Genomic DNA, 15508 nt, shown 5'->3' with positions numbered 1-15508 from the left:
CGGTGGCTCACACCTGTAATCCCAGCATTTTGGAAGGCCGAGGTCGACAGATTACCTGAGGTCAGGAGTTTGAGACCAGCCTGGCCAGCATGCTGAAACCCCATCTCTACTAAAAGTACAAAAATTAGCCGGGCATGGTGGCGGGCGCCTTTAATCCCAGCTACTCAGAAGGATGAGGCAGGAGAATCTCTTGAACCCTAGAGGCAGATGTTGCAGTAAGCTGAGATCATGCCACTGCACTCCAGCCATGGTGACAGAGCTAGACTCTGTTTAAAAAAAAAAAAAAAAAAAAAAAGTCTACTGTGTACTTTATATATATTTTTCCTGATATTGAAGCTGGTGGGTATTGTAGTTGGCTGTGGTATCAATTTGTTTAATTTTATTCTATAAACATGGAATTAAAGTCACTTAATCTTAGCATGCAGTTTTATGCAAATATATACAAAGTATATGCAAGTGATGCCCATTGTACCTGCAGGGATCCCACCCTTACATTTTAAGACACAGGCTCTGTATTTTAGAGGGACGTATGCTCCTTGGGAGATATAGATGGAAGTATAGCTTGCCTCTTCACCATTAACATCAGATTTGAACATGGAAACGAATCAGCTTCTATTATTATTCTGCTCTTGGTTTTTCACGGAACATTCTCCATACTTCAAACTCCCAAAGGAAAGAGTGAGTGGAGCAGAGATGGAAGGGGTCTTGTGCTTATATTGAGATTTCAGGTTTCTCCAACTCTTGTCCTCCCTGAATTCATTTCACCTCATCCTCCAGTTTCCAGTATGAAGGAGTAACAAATATATGAAGTAAAATCAGAGTACCTTTAGCAAAATGCAAAATGGGCTCTTCATAGGAACAAAAGATAAAATTCCTAATAAAGGAGTAGTATATGTTTAAGATGTATGATAATCTCTAACACTCGCGTGAGGAAAGAAAAAAAATTAAACATGATTGTGGGCTGGGCACAGTGGCTCATGCCTGTAATCCCAACACTTTGAGAGGCCGAGGTGGGAGCATCACTTGAGCCCAGAAGTTCAAGACCAGCCTGGGAAACAAAGTGAGACCCTGTCTCTACAAAAAATCAAAAAGTTAGCCAGGCGTGGTGGTGCACGCTTGTAGTCCCAGCCGCTGGGAGGCTGAGGAGGAAGGATCACCTGAGCCCAGAGGTCAAGGCTGCAGTGAGTTGATATTGCACCACTGCAATCCTGCCTGGGAGACAGAGCAAGACCCTGTTTCTAAAATACAAAAACAAAACCAAAAACATGTAAACATGATTGTGCAGCTTCTTACCCATCCCAGTTTCTCCAGATTGTTCTTCCTTGAACATTCTGCTGTTTCTCGAGAGCCACCCAAATCTCTGCCCCAGGAACCTCTCCAAGGAGTTGCAGCCTTATTTTGTGTTCCCCGGTCTTCACTAGGGGCCTCCACAGGCTCAGAGACAATAGAAGAGAATGTGTGGATGAATTAGAGAAACCCCTTTTCCCACTGCAGCAAAAGCAATTCAAAGAGCATGCCCTTCTGGCAGTGGGGCACACACGTCATCTTTCTAGACAACAGACAGCACATTATGCTTTCAAAACCATCCCAGCTAGAATACCTGAGTCTGTTTAAAAAAAAAAATGATCTGTGGAAAATGGAAGTACCTTTGCAAAATGTGAGCAAAGGGGCATCCTAGTTTGAATGCAAGATTCTCTTCTTGACTCAAACCTTAGCTGGGACTATTTGATTGGGAAGGAGTTTTGTTTCCAGCTGGATGTGGTTGATTGAAGATTTGTCTGGAACCTATTGGCTACTGTCACCTAGGCATGATTTCACCTTGTCATTTGGGGATTTCCAAAACATAAAGGCTCCTAGAGACTCAAGCAGTGGGTCCTAATGTGTGTGTAAAAATCCAGAAAAATACAGTGCTGTCTATTTCCTTGCTTTATGATTCATCAGGGCAGATTGAAATAGTTAATGCTCCCCTAAAACTGAGCAATATACTCTGGCCTCACAAGTAGAATCAAGGCCAATAAACTGTAACAAAGCATAATATTCAGGACATACATATAACTCCACTCAAGGATAATGTTCTACACATAACTCATGCAGTTAGCTCCAATCAATCCTCCTCCAGTGAACATACAGTGCTAATAGGTCTACAGTGGCCTTTAAATTTCCACCCACATTTTGATGCATACATCCTTTAGAAAGCACAAATTATTAATCAGAGTAGCCTCTTTTGTGCTTCTGTTATTTGTACCCAGAATCATCTGGAATACAAAATAAGAGGAATAAAAGTCAGAGGTCAAATGACACCCAGTTTGCCATATAAAATTGAGAGTAAAGAGGGAAAGTTGTTTTTTGTTTTGTTTTGTTGTTTAAAGCAACATAAAACTTTTGTCTCTATTTCTAACACTCTGTTCTGGTTTCTACCTTATGGCTGCCTGTTGCTGGCATATCGTGTGAAATTAGCTATATCAGGCATTTGAAGGTGAAGAGATGATTTTACAGCTCATTGAAGTTCTAAAGGATGCATTGCACTTAATTAAGGTAGTTATTTACATGGGGTTGAAAAATATTTACAATGTTTCCCAGGCTATCAACAGGTAAATTTAACCAAGTAACTGGAAAAAGAACTCTTGCCTCCAGATAATAATGGAGCAGCCAAAATCTTACAGACTGTTTTTACTCTAATACACACACACACATACTACACATACAAATTCTTCTGCTTAAAAAAAAAAGTGATAGCGTGCAAAGAAACTTACATAGATAAGGAAAAGTAGTATTTTTAAAGCACAGCAAGTGTCCAATTAAAGTTGATTTAAGATGCACCATCAAATGAATTTAATTGCAGGGAAGAGATTACCAACTAGGAACGGAGGCTGCGCGCTCTAGAAGGTGGAACGTGGGTATGGGACTCAGGTGGCTTTTCGCATTATCTGGACACCTCTCTGCCATGGAATGGCCTCCTCAATACATGCTTTGGGCCCTAATTCACCCATCTGATCAACTAGAACAACGGTTCCCATACACCCTTTAGCTTTGACATTGAAGAATTTTTAGACTATTCTATAAGTGAAAACATGAGGAAGAAATTTGCTGTGACTCTCTGAAAAGGAAGGAAAAATGTTAGTGGCTGTGGTTTTAGAAAGATTTGAGAAAAGTCCTACTTCATGGCAGGGAAATAATAATGATATCTAGAAATAAAGACCCATAGCCTCTTATCTGAATTCCTTTGCACGAGATGGGTTTCAGAATTCAGAAATGTCAGGAATTTAGAATTATAACCCAGTACATATGTCATATATTACATAATGTCCCCATTGTAGTCTGGGCAGCAATCCACAATCAAACATTCACATTTCTGCAGCTAAATATATAGATGTTTATATTAAATGGGATAAAGGAAAACGATCAGTGGCCTCACATTAGGTCATGCCAAGGGAGTTATGCAATAACTTCCAGTTTTTAGAATTTTTTTTTATTCCAGAATAGTGGCTAAGAGGTTGTACATCTGTTCTCCCCTTTTCAATGCAGTGTCGCACACAAATTTCATGAGCATCTGTCAGTGATGCACTAAAATTAGTAAAAAAGCAGGCGATAACATCCCCATATGACAATGTGGGCCTAAGGGTTCAAAAGGTGAAATGATTTGACCCAAAGTCTTACAGTTGGTTCTTGGCAAAGTGGGTACCAAGGGTGGGTTTAACAGAGACGGTCTAATAGTGAAAATGTGCAACAAAATATCACTCCAACACTGTCATCAAGGTCCAGCTTTGTAGGGAGAGATACAATCTCATCACCCCCCTCCCCCGTTCATTGCCATTGCCATTAATACCTACCCTCACAATGATCCAATTATCTGTCTTATAGTAAATTCCATGTATCTTCTTATATGTGCAGAAAAGATTTATTAAGTACTTCTTTTAAAAGGTACAAATTGTTTCAATTACCTTTTAGATAATCTTTCTCTTTTTTATAATTTCTAAGTTGAAGAGCGTAGAAGGCAGATATTTCCCTTATTCTCGCACTGAATGCCAGGCTCCTACTTCAGCTAGACTGCTAAAAACTGAGAGGAAAGGAGACAGGGTATAATGTGACAAGAATAAGACAAAACCTAGGAGAATAAATATCAAATATCTGTAGGACCCTCCTTCCCACAGAGTGCAGTATGCGAAGGGCAGGGGGTAGGGGGCCAGAGAGTCACTTTACAGTGTAGAAACCTGACCAAACACTTCCTCAGCCATGTGGCCAAGGTCAGCATTAACGGTGACGGATTCTGTTGATAGGATGTGCCCTAGAAATGATGCGATGAGAATGCACTTCACCTCTGCGGTGTCCCACTCTCCCACCAAAAACCCACAACCCCAGTCTAATCATGAGGAAGATTTTTTTTTTTTTTTTTTGAGGAGCATTCTGCAAAATACCTGACCATTGCTCCTTATAACTGTTCAGGTTACCAAGAAACAAGGAACATCTGAGAAACTGTCATCGTCTAGAGGAGCCTAAGGAGATATATGACTAGAGGTAATGTGGTATCTTGTATGAGATCCCAGAACAGAAAAGGGGCATTAAGTAAAAACTAAGGAAATCTGAAGAAAGTATGGACTTTAGTTAATAATAATGTACCTGGGTCAGGCATGATGGCTCACGTGTATAATCCCAGCTCTTTGGGAGGCCAAGGCGGGAGGGTCACTTGAGCCAAGGAATTTGTGGCCAGCCTGGGCAATGCAGGGAGATCCTGTCTCAAAAAAAAAAAAAAAAAAATTTAATTAGCTGCGCATGGTGATGTGCACCTGTGGTCCCAGCTACTCAAGAGGCTGAGGTGGGAGGATAGCTTGAGCCCAGGAGGTTGAGGTTGCAATGAGTTATGACTGCACCACTGCACTCCAGCTTGGGTGACAGAGTGAAACCCTACTTAAAAAGAAATAATAATAACAATAATGTATCCGTATTGGTTCATTCATTGTGACTAATGTACCATACTAATGTAAGAAGTTGTTAGTAGAGGAAAGTGGTGAGAGGTATAAGAGAGCTCTGTATTATTTTTGCAACTATTTTGCAAATCTAAAACTATTCTAAAATTTAAAACTTTATTTAAATAATCACTTTTCCTAATATGTCAAATTTATATAATTAAACAGTAAAATGTAAAATGTTTCCATTTTAGGGCATGAAATAACTTACACAACTTACAACTTACACAAAATCAAAATTGTGTTGTTGTTGTTGTTGTTGCTGCTGTTGCTGTTTTGAGACAGGGTCTTGCTTCATCACCCAGGCTGGAGCGCGCTATCTTGGCTCACTGCAGCCTCGACCTCCTGGGCTCAGGTGCTCCTCCTGCCTCAGCCTCCTGAGTAGCTGGGACCACAGGCACGCACCACCACGACCAGCTAATTTTTTTAATTATTTGCAGAGACAAAGTCTCACTATGTTGCCCAGGCTGATCTCAAACTCCTGGGCTCAAGTGATCATCTCCCCTATCCTCCCACCTCAGCCTTCCAAAGCACTGGGATTACAGGCATGAGCCACTATGCCCAGCCAAAAATACTATTCTAGTAGAAAATGTTCTTCATGGTCTGTAATTTATCAATCTGGATTTCTAGAAATATTCATTCATTATTATTTTCCATTTTCCTATTTAAAATTTGGACAAATAAATCTGTAGAACTTAGAATGATACAGGATTTTGTTCATCTTCATGTATTTGGTTTGCAGATGTAATTCATGTAACAGTGGGAAGAGTTGGTGCCTCTGAATTCTCTGCCCAGCAGGTTGCCAGGCATCTGGAACCTCTGCTGCTGAGGACATTACTGGTGCACTTGGCATCCCTTCTTTTAGCTCAGACAGAGCATGTGTGGAGCCTTAGGTTCAGCATTATCCTGGCAGGCTACAACATCCAATATTTAATCCAATTTAAGACACACCTCCCCAAACCACATTTAATTTACTTTTTAAAGGGATCAAGAATATTTTTTAAGCTACAATATTTTTAAGTCAAAATAAAGCTTCCAGAGGCCATCTCTTCCTATCTCCCTAGACACATCCTAAGACAGTAGATCCCTCTCCCTCAACAGGGGATTGTGACTGGTCAGACCCAAAATAGAGTTGTATAGGATTGGATTATGTCATCTGGTTTCTCTAAGGTCAGATGTCATAACCCCCTGCTTTCTAAAGGGATTGCTGGGTATTGGCTCATCGACTGATTCAGAAAGAACCCAGTGCTTCTGATGCAGAGTGTCCTCAGACCCCTAATCACTGTGGACGGGAGGATTAGGTTTATAAAGAAGACCAACCCGGTCTTTTGTGGATTAGCAGCTGGAGGACCATGGAAGTCTTCCTTGTCTGGCATGTTTGGACTTCTCTAAAATGCAGACAGAACCCGGGCCCCTCCTCCTCTGAAGCCCCTTCATGAATGTATTGGGGAACTTCAGGCTTTCCCTTTTTTGGGAGCAATGGAGCTTACAGCTGGAAAGCTCTTTGCATGACCAGACGGCGCTCCTGTATGCCTTGTCTTGCCAATAAAGTTGCTAAAGTGAGGGTGACATGTTAGAAACATATCATGAACAATGAGAGGAATCGTGCCCCTTCCCCTCTGATGCTTTGAAAGGTTAGATCATTCTGGGCCAGACAGACAAAGTTAACTCTCCTGTCTCTTAGTTTGGCAGGATTAGGGAAAGGATAAAGAGATTATAATTTTAATGGAAGACATTTTTGCCCAGAGAGAAGTCTCCAACATAGAATCAGCCTTCCCCTCTACCCACTACTCTGCTTCACAGCCCTTGAATCAGTGGCATGAGAGGTCAACATACAGACAAGAGCAAATCACTGAATTCCATGGGGAAATAAATACTCCCAGCACCCCGTGATAAATTGCAACTAGATCAGAGCCTCCTGAGTCCCTCACTGCCTCCCTTCTACCTTCAACCCATCTGTGCTCTATGAAATCCCATTTCTCCCCAAGGGCCTGCTGTAATACCCTCTCTTCTATGCAGGCATCATTTATCTCAATCTACCCCATATTCTCTGGTTGAGAAATTCATAAGTACTTCTGGGCTTTTCTCCACTCCCAATATCACCTTACTACATCTTATCACATTGCTTTACAATGATTTGTTTGCATTGCTTTCACTCTCCAGCAGTCTGGGAACTCCTGGTCATATGCATCTTCCTATTCTCAGTGCCTAACTTGTACCTGGCAGACAGCAGGTGTTCAATAATGTTTGTTGAATAAATAAATAAATGAATGAGCAGTAGGGATAGCAATTGTGGGTAAAGTCCAGGATTATGACTGTCATATGTGTTTAGGGAAGGGTAGCCCCTCCCCCAGCCTCAGAAAAGGTTATGATTATTCTAAGGCTTCAATCTTCCAATTACCTTTTACCCATGATTGAATTAGAAGGAGGCAGGTATGCATTTCTTGTCTATGAAACATAAAGGAAGCCTCTAGAAGGTTCCAAAGAAGGCTTTTGCTTTCCTCATAAGAACAAAAACATATGATATCCCCTTTTCTACATCTTGGCTGGAGCATCTTTCTATTCGCAGTGCCTGGTTTATTATCTGGCACATAGCAGGTGTTCAGAAAACATTTGATGAAAGAAAAAATGAATGAATAAGTACCGGGGACAACGATAGGTAAAGCCCTGGTACTACCTTGAATGTGGATGTGATGGCTGGTGCTGCAGGAGTCATCTTGCCACCACGAAGGAAAGGCTGAGACTCCTAGATATATTGGGCTGCCAAAGCAACATCCAGACCCTGTCTATCTCCAGACTTCTTATTATGTAAGAAAAGCAAACACCTGTGGATTTAAATCACCATTTTAAATCACCCCTATTGATTTAGAAACCAATACAGAGGTCATATTCTTTTCATTATTGCCTCTTTACCACCTACTGTGTTCAGCCACACCTCTCCTATGGGTATATCTTCATAGTATTATAAGAGTTCACAGTCCCATAGGGAAGAAAACTTGAGATTTTCTAGGCCTATAAATTTCTGCATTAAGTCTTTTGGTGTGACCTGATTGTTCATAAATGTATCTGAGGCTGGACGCAATGGTTCACGCCTGTAATCCCAGAACTTTGGGAGGCTGAGATGGGCAGATCCCCTGAGGTCAGGAGTTCGAGACCAGCCTGGCCAACATGGTGAAACTCTGTCTCTACTAAAAATATAAAAATTAGCCAGGCTTGGTGGCGTGCGCCTGTAATCCCAGCTACTCGAGAGGTTGAGACAGGAGAATTGCTTGAACCCAGGAGACAGAGGTTGCAATGAGCCAAGATTATGCCATTGCACTCCAGTCTGGGCAACAAGAGCAAAACTCCATATCAAAAATAAATAAATAAATGTAACGGAGGAATGCAAGTAAAAAGTTATAATGCAATGTGTTATGTGTTATATTGGAGATTTTAATAAGGTGCTCCAGGAGCACACACATTCAAAATAACTACTACCAATACTGAGCAATCTGAAGTGTGTTGCATTCTCTCTTTTCAGCAACTGGGAAATTCCCACCCTCTAATCTTCCACCACCTCCTGTTTCCTTCTGGCAACGGAGTCTAAACTCCCTTGTTCTGACTAGGTCTCTGTCACCGGCAAGTTTTAGAAATAAAACCACTAAGGAAATTACAAGTAACTACAATAAAGTCTTTGTTGTTCTCTTTCTTTATGGATTAGTTTTGTACATTCAAGACAAAAAAATATTAATTCTTCTTCAAGTTGACTATATAATACTAGATCAAAATGTTTGTGTGAACAAGGAATTTACTCTAGGGGAAATCTATTTACTGACTGTCCTACAACCTTTCTGTCTCTTTCTTCCCCACAACAGTTCTTAATCTTTAATCCCACCCCAAACAAGGCTTTAGATGGAACTCATCAACATCATGACAGAGAAGGTCAATAATCTGATTGATGAGTTATCCATTTGATTCTCAGTCTCGTCCATTGTAGTCTCCTGAGATGAATATATCTCATTCAGCTTTTCTGGTAGGTGTCTTGTTTTCCCACATCTTAAAATAAAACACTTGTGTATGCATGTGTGTACATTTTGAGAGCACATGTATTAGAGTAAACTGGGACTCTACACCCTAACTTTTCAGTTAGCATAGATAGGTTCTCTTGCATTACTTCTGCATTCACATTTCTTGAAGATAAGTCATTCTACAGGTCTCCAAAAGGTTAAAGAAAGGCATCTGCAGTTAGAAACAGCACTTTGGGTAGCATATGCCTTCTTGATATAGAATTAACTTGAGCTATACAGCAAAACAAGTACCTTTCACCAAGAAAGAAAGTTTATGGAAAAAATAGAAGATTCATCAACTAAGAATGATGGATGATTGCAGAAATACTGAAGCAGGTATTAAATATTAGCATTTGTAACATGACAATGTCTGTATTTTTATATTTTGCATAAATGAATCATTGACTACTAATATATTACTCTGTGTGATTATTCCCAGAAACCAGATATCACACTATTGCCTCACCAAAAAACACTGAAATCTTCTCAAGTCTGAATAGTGACAGAGTTGTCCCTCAAAAAGCTTATGGAGAATCTATTTTTTAATGCAGTAAATGCAGAACACTTCCCACATTCCCCCTGTGGAAGTTGAGAACAGGCTTTAACTTTTGAGTGTTTGGAAGTAGCAGAAGTGGATTAAACCCTGGGGACTGGAACTGCAGGCAGGACTGCTCTCAGCATCTGAAGTAATAGGTAAGAGAGGGGAAAACTCCCTAAAGGACATGTACAGAAATTAAGGGATCTTTCTTGCCTGAATCTCTCAAGTTGAGAAAGAATGGAGTGAGCAAAAGAACAAGGAAGGAAAGCAGAGACCATAGACGATGCAGCAGGCCGTGCTGCATGGGCTCACAGGGCAAAACCATCTGGAATAGAACAGATTGTTTGAGGCTGCAAATGCTGCCAGGTCACAGGATTTCTGGGATTTCTCTCTATCCCCTTGAGCAGGCTAGAAATATAATTCTAAGCATAGTCATAGTAATTATTTTTATCTTTGGGGTTGTAAACTAAGTGTCTTTAACCAAGGAAGGCAAATGGGTCTTTATCCATCCAATCTTGACTAGAATTTTAGAAGAGTAACTCTTTGTGGAGGAGACAGAGAGTTAAATGGTCAGAAAGTTTAAGAAACACATAATATCACCCCCTTCTCAGAGACATATAATGTACAGAGCAAAATAAAGGCCTCTAGGCCTATTTGAGTTGAAAAACATCTTGTTATCTCAATAGTTTTCATATTGATTTGAGTCACAGAACGTTTTTTGGCTTGCATTTGGGAAATCATTGCTATAGTGTAGTGGGAGATAAGCCTCTTGTCTAGCCCTGCCGGTACTCACTTCCAGACCCATCACTCAGAGATGTGCAAATGTACAGCATGTTCTCCTCTTTCTGGAAAAGACCCGAATGCAAATGATTCTAACTGGGAAGTTAAGTGTCTTTTTCAGCAATGTCAGTTGGGTATGGCTTTTAATGGGACCTATGCTTCTGCAAATTAGGTTTTCCTTAGGAAAAATGTTCCCTTACTAAATCTGGGTTTAGACAACACAGACTCCAGACAGGCCCTGTTGTCCTCTCTGGAAGTGCCCTCACACTGGAAGACTGGGATTGCCAAATCCCAACTTCGACCCTTTGACAAAAAATCCCAACCTGAGCAACTAACCCAAACTTTGGGAAATATATGACATCAAACCATTGAATTCTAGCATCGTTTAGATGACAAAGAGGAAGGTTCCAGGGGTGGGGCTCCGCTAAAAGAAATAAATGTAACTCAAGTAACCATAATCTTGGGAAGAGAGCAATTCTTATGCAGGGAATGAGGAGGCAAATCTGATTGAAGAATCTTTTCATTTCTCTTGATCTGTAAGAGATGGGGTCTGGACCCCAGGGCAGGAAACATAACCGTGCTACGTGTGAGGGGAAGAATGGCTGCTGACAGTCTAGAAAGAATGGTACTCAGGTGGGTATCCCTGTGATGATGGGGAGTCAGATGCTGAGAGCAGTCCTGCCTGCAGTTCCGGTCCCTGGGGTTTAATCCACTTCTGCTACTCCCAAACCCTCAAAAATTACAGCCTGTTCTCAACTTCCATAGGGGGACTGTGGGAAGTGTCTGTGTCCACCACATTCAGGAGAAAGCACGACAGAAAGGGACAGAGCCGGACACCGGCTGCAACAGGGGGAAGAGCAGGGTTGTGGTCCAGGGCTAGACAACTGGATCAAGCAACAAACAAGCAGGAGACAGAAGTGGAAATTACAAGGCTGGATGGACAACATGGGGTCTCAGATGAGTGTGATATGAACACCAGAGTGATGAATTGGGAACATTTGGGATATACCAACATTGCTCATCTATTTTTCTTTCCTTTTTTTTTTTTTTTTTTTTGAGATGGAATTTTGCTCTAGTTGCCCAGGCTGGAGTGCAACGGTACAACCTTGGCACACTGCTGCCTCCGCCTCCCAGGTTCAAGAGATTCTCCTGCCTCAGCCTCTAGAGTAGCTGGGATTACAGGCGCCCGCCACCACACCTGGCTGATTTTTGTATTTTTAGTAGAGATGGGGTTTCACCATGTCGGCCAGATTGGTCTCAAACTCCTGACCTCAGGTGATCCACCCACCTTGGCCTCCCGAAGTGCTGAGATTATAGGCCTGAGCCACCATGCCCAGCTCCTCGTCTATTTTTCTGTTGAATAAGAAAACAGAAACGGCTCTAACGAAAATATCTTCTTGACAGAAATGTCTATTAATATTCTTCATGGCCAAGAATGACAATACAAACAGTAGTGATCAACATATAAAGGACAGTCCTTTACCCCCACGTATACTTGGAGCTAACTGCCTTTATTATGTCAGTGTTGATAAGGAATCGTTGCCTTGTTTTTCAGAGCCGTTTTAAAGTAAGCATGCTGTACACCTTGTGATCGGTCCCCTCCACTTCAGTTGGCAGTCCTCTATGCCTTCTCTATCACAGGGGATTAAAGAAGCAAACATTTTAAAAAACCAAAATGAAAGGTGTTCCCCAATAGTTCCAGAGATTTATTTTCTCTTCTTTACAAAAGAAGATATTCTAGAAGATAAAGCCCAGAAGGTCCTCAGGTCTGGCAGAAAAGTGTTCTCCTGTTCAAATATAAACCTACTATAGATTTTCTGTCTTTTAAATTAACATTATAATTTAACTGTCTTATGTACAGAATAGTAGTGAAATAGCCGACCAAACTGAACTTGATACTAGATATCGTGACTCATTAAAGAAAAAATGCAAGTAACTCTGTAAAACTGTGTAAACACAATTTAAAACTAGCTGGGGCCAAGGCAAAGGCAACAGGGCAAAACCAAGCAGTGTTAACATTTAGGACACCGTGAATATTAACTCAGAGTCTGCTACTCGCTGGGGAGATCTGTGGGCCAATTTGCTTAAATTCAGAGCTAAAAACACCTTTTTAAAATGTCAAACATGCATAGAATATAAAGAAAAAGAGCAAGGTGGAGGCAATTAGCAAAAATAGAAAATTGGGGAAGTGAAATTTTGGCATTTGTATTTTGATCTCATGCAGAGATAAGTGGAGCTGTGAGTCAACTGGGCACAGGGACTTCGTGTCCAAGGCTTGCCTCACATGGTTGTGCTACAGAAGCTTCCATGGGGGGCACATATGTGGTCAGCTTCTGATGGTATTGGCTGCCTGACTCACCAGCAAGGGACCTAACTGAATAGCCATGGTGTCCCGTATTTCAAAAGCCGTACAGAAGAGATTATGTTCGAAGCCCACTAACCATGCCGTTTTTGACCTAGGATGAGTTATTTACATCTTAGGTAGTAATAAGTATCATCTCAAAATAGCATTTAAAGAGACATAATAAACATATTCCAAATAGCATTTGAAGAGCTAACATGTGGGCACGAGACTCCCCTAGCAGGGGCCAGTCTGTGGTGTATGGAGCCTCCCTATGGCCCTCGGTCCGACCCTGTCAGCTTTCTGCTTCCATGCCAGCCTAACTAGCTCCTCTGCGCCATGACCACCACCACCATCTTCAAGGGTGTCGACCCCAACAGCAGGAATAGCTCCCGGGTTTTGCGGCTGCCAGGTGGTGGATCCAATTTCTCATTGGGTTTTGATGAACCAACAGAACAACCTGTGAGAAAGAACAAAATGGCCTCTAATATCTTTGGGACACCTCAAGAAAATCCACCTTCTTAGGCCACTTCGGCAGGTGCCAAGTCTAGAGGTGGCGGAGAAGACTTGAAGTCATCCGGACTGCAGGGAAGCAACGCTTCTGAAGTGAACTCTGCAGATTCTTAGATCTGAAGGGAGAAGGTGACATTCATGAAAATGTGAACACAGACTTGCAAGGCAGCCTGGGGCCGAGGGAAGAGAAGACTGCGCCTGCTGCACCTGTGCTGAGCCCCGTGGCCCCGGCCTCAGCACCATCCATAGGAAATCCCCCTGGTGGCAAGTCCAGCCTCGTCCTGGGTTAACTCTGCTCTGACCATCCTGAACTTCGTTGCTTTGTTTCTCCCATGCTTGTGAACTGCACAACTTGAGCCTGACTGTACATCTTCTAGATTTATTTCATTAAAAAAGAAGCACTTTTAAAAAATAAATAAAATAAATAGAAAGACAAAATGTCAACTACATGGTTTCTATGCTATCCCTGTGAAGACCTCTAAAGGTTTTTCTACTTTTCCTCACTTTAAAAAACTTTTCCTACGTCTTTGTTTCTCAATGATTTCAAGGTGGCCTTGAAACCATAAAATATGTAACTAGGAGGAAGGATCAGGGTAAAGGGCTGGAGGATTCCATTTGCTGAAGTCTGTCGATGTTACCTATTGATGGAATAATGGCTATGAGGAAAGCTATAAAAGCAGCCCAGACTGAAGGCTGTGGGGAACGGTGTTTGTCAGGACGTGTCAAAAGATTTTAAAATGTAGATTCCATTCTAAGAATTTATCCTAAGAAAGCAATGATGGATTACACAAAGGTCTACCAAGGAGGCTCGCAGCAGCACAGTTAATAATTATAAATGTTAGACGCACCCAGAAGCTCCAGCACTAGGGAATTGGGGAAATAAATGGCAGTACATTCAGACCAGAAAACAATCTGTCAGCATGAAAAATAAATTTGGAGAAACGTCCATATCAGCAAAAGAGAGCTGTTCACAATATATTCTTAAGAGAATCCCTATGTAGAAACCTATGTAGATAACCTGAATTAAAGCAATTAGAGAAACCTAAATGTGAGAACACAGAGTTTATTCAAAAACATCTAACGCCGTTTCTTTCGGGCACTGTGCTGAGCACCCTGGGGGCTGCAAAGATGAAGAAAATACAGTAGTTGTCCTCAAAAAAGCACATAGTCTCCATGGAAAGGAATGACTAAAATGCCAGGTAGAAAGCAGCTAATGCCATAAATGGTGTAGGTGTGTGTGTCTGTGTGTGTGTGTGTGTGTGTGTCTGTGTGTGTGTGTGTGTGTGACAGAGAGAGAGAGACAGAGACAGAGACAGAGAGACAGAGACAGAGAGACAGAGAGATTAAGATCAAGGAAGCAGTTTGGGGAAACACTTATACCAATAAGAATGACTGTGCTGAGAGAAAATGGCTAAGGAGAGGCAGTGTGGCTATGAATGACCCCAGGGAATGGAGCCCCAGTCCCTTCTGGGAAGTTTGGAGGGAAAAGTGGGAACTCAAGAGCAAATCAGGGAGAGCCCAGTCTTCCCTGCTATGTCTAACTTGCCATGGCAAGGTTGGGTGTCTCTGTGGATTGAGGTGCTTTGCCACCACATAATGCCCAAGTTTGGAGTTCCCCAAGCTGGCATCCTAAGCCTCAGAGGAAACACTACTCTTTTTGTTGTTGTTGTTGTTGTTGAGATGGAATCTCACTCTGTCACCCAGGCTGGAGTGTGCAGTGGCACAATCTCAGCTCACTGCAACCTCCACCTCCCAGCTCAAGAGATACTCCTGCCTCAGCCTCCTGAATAGCTGGGATTATAGGCACACATCACCATGCCTGGCTAATTTTTGTATTTTTTAGTAGAGACAGGGTTTCACCATGTTGGCCAGGCTGGTCTCGAACTCCTGACGTCAGGTGATCCGCCTGCCTCGGCCTCCCAAAGTGCTGGGTTTACAGGCATGAGCCAACGCTCCAGGCTGAAACACTACTCTCATGCACCCTGAACAAATCAGAGAAAGCTGATAGTCACCAAGTGTCCTGTGCAGACTTGAACCAACTCTGCATCACCCTGTGGCAACTCCAGAGTAGTTCCAGGGGAATTCACTTTCCCCAGGCCTTTTCAGAACCCCTCCAAAGCCCCAGAATTAATTCAGTCCCCAGAGAGTCTCTGGGCTTTTGACATCTTTATTAAAGGATTGACATACAGAGACACCCACTTAATGGTAATGATACTTATCCATCCATCTATCCATTTATCCTTTCATCCAACAAACACATACTAAGCATCTACATGCCCAACTTAGAGAATACGAATAAGAATAAGAACCAATTTCTACCTTCTCG

At 41.9% G+C, this 15508-nt stretch overlaps 1 pseudogene; it reads left to right on the top strand.

Annotated features, from left to right (window-relative positions):
- Positions 1-13008: 13008 nt before the first annotated feature.
- LOC129031379 (jupiter microtubule associated homolog 1-like) lies at positions 13009-13472 on the top strand (annotated as a pseudogene).
- The last annotated feature ends 2036 nt before the right edge of the window (positions 13473-15508 follow it).

This window comes from Pongo pygmaeus, chromosome 11 (assembly GCF_028885625.2).
Source record: "Pongo pygmaeus isolate AG05252 chromosome 11, NHGRI_mPonPyg2-v2.0_pri, whole genome shotgun sequence".
NCBI classification, from domain to species: Eukaryota; Metazoa; Chordata; class Mammalia; order Primates; family Hominidae; genus Pongo; species Pongo pygmaeus.
The sequence above is the reverse complement of the archived record's forward strand: the minus strand, read 5'-3'. Positions and strand labels throughout refer to the sequence as shown.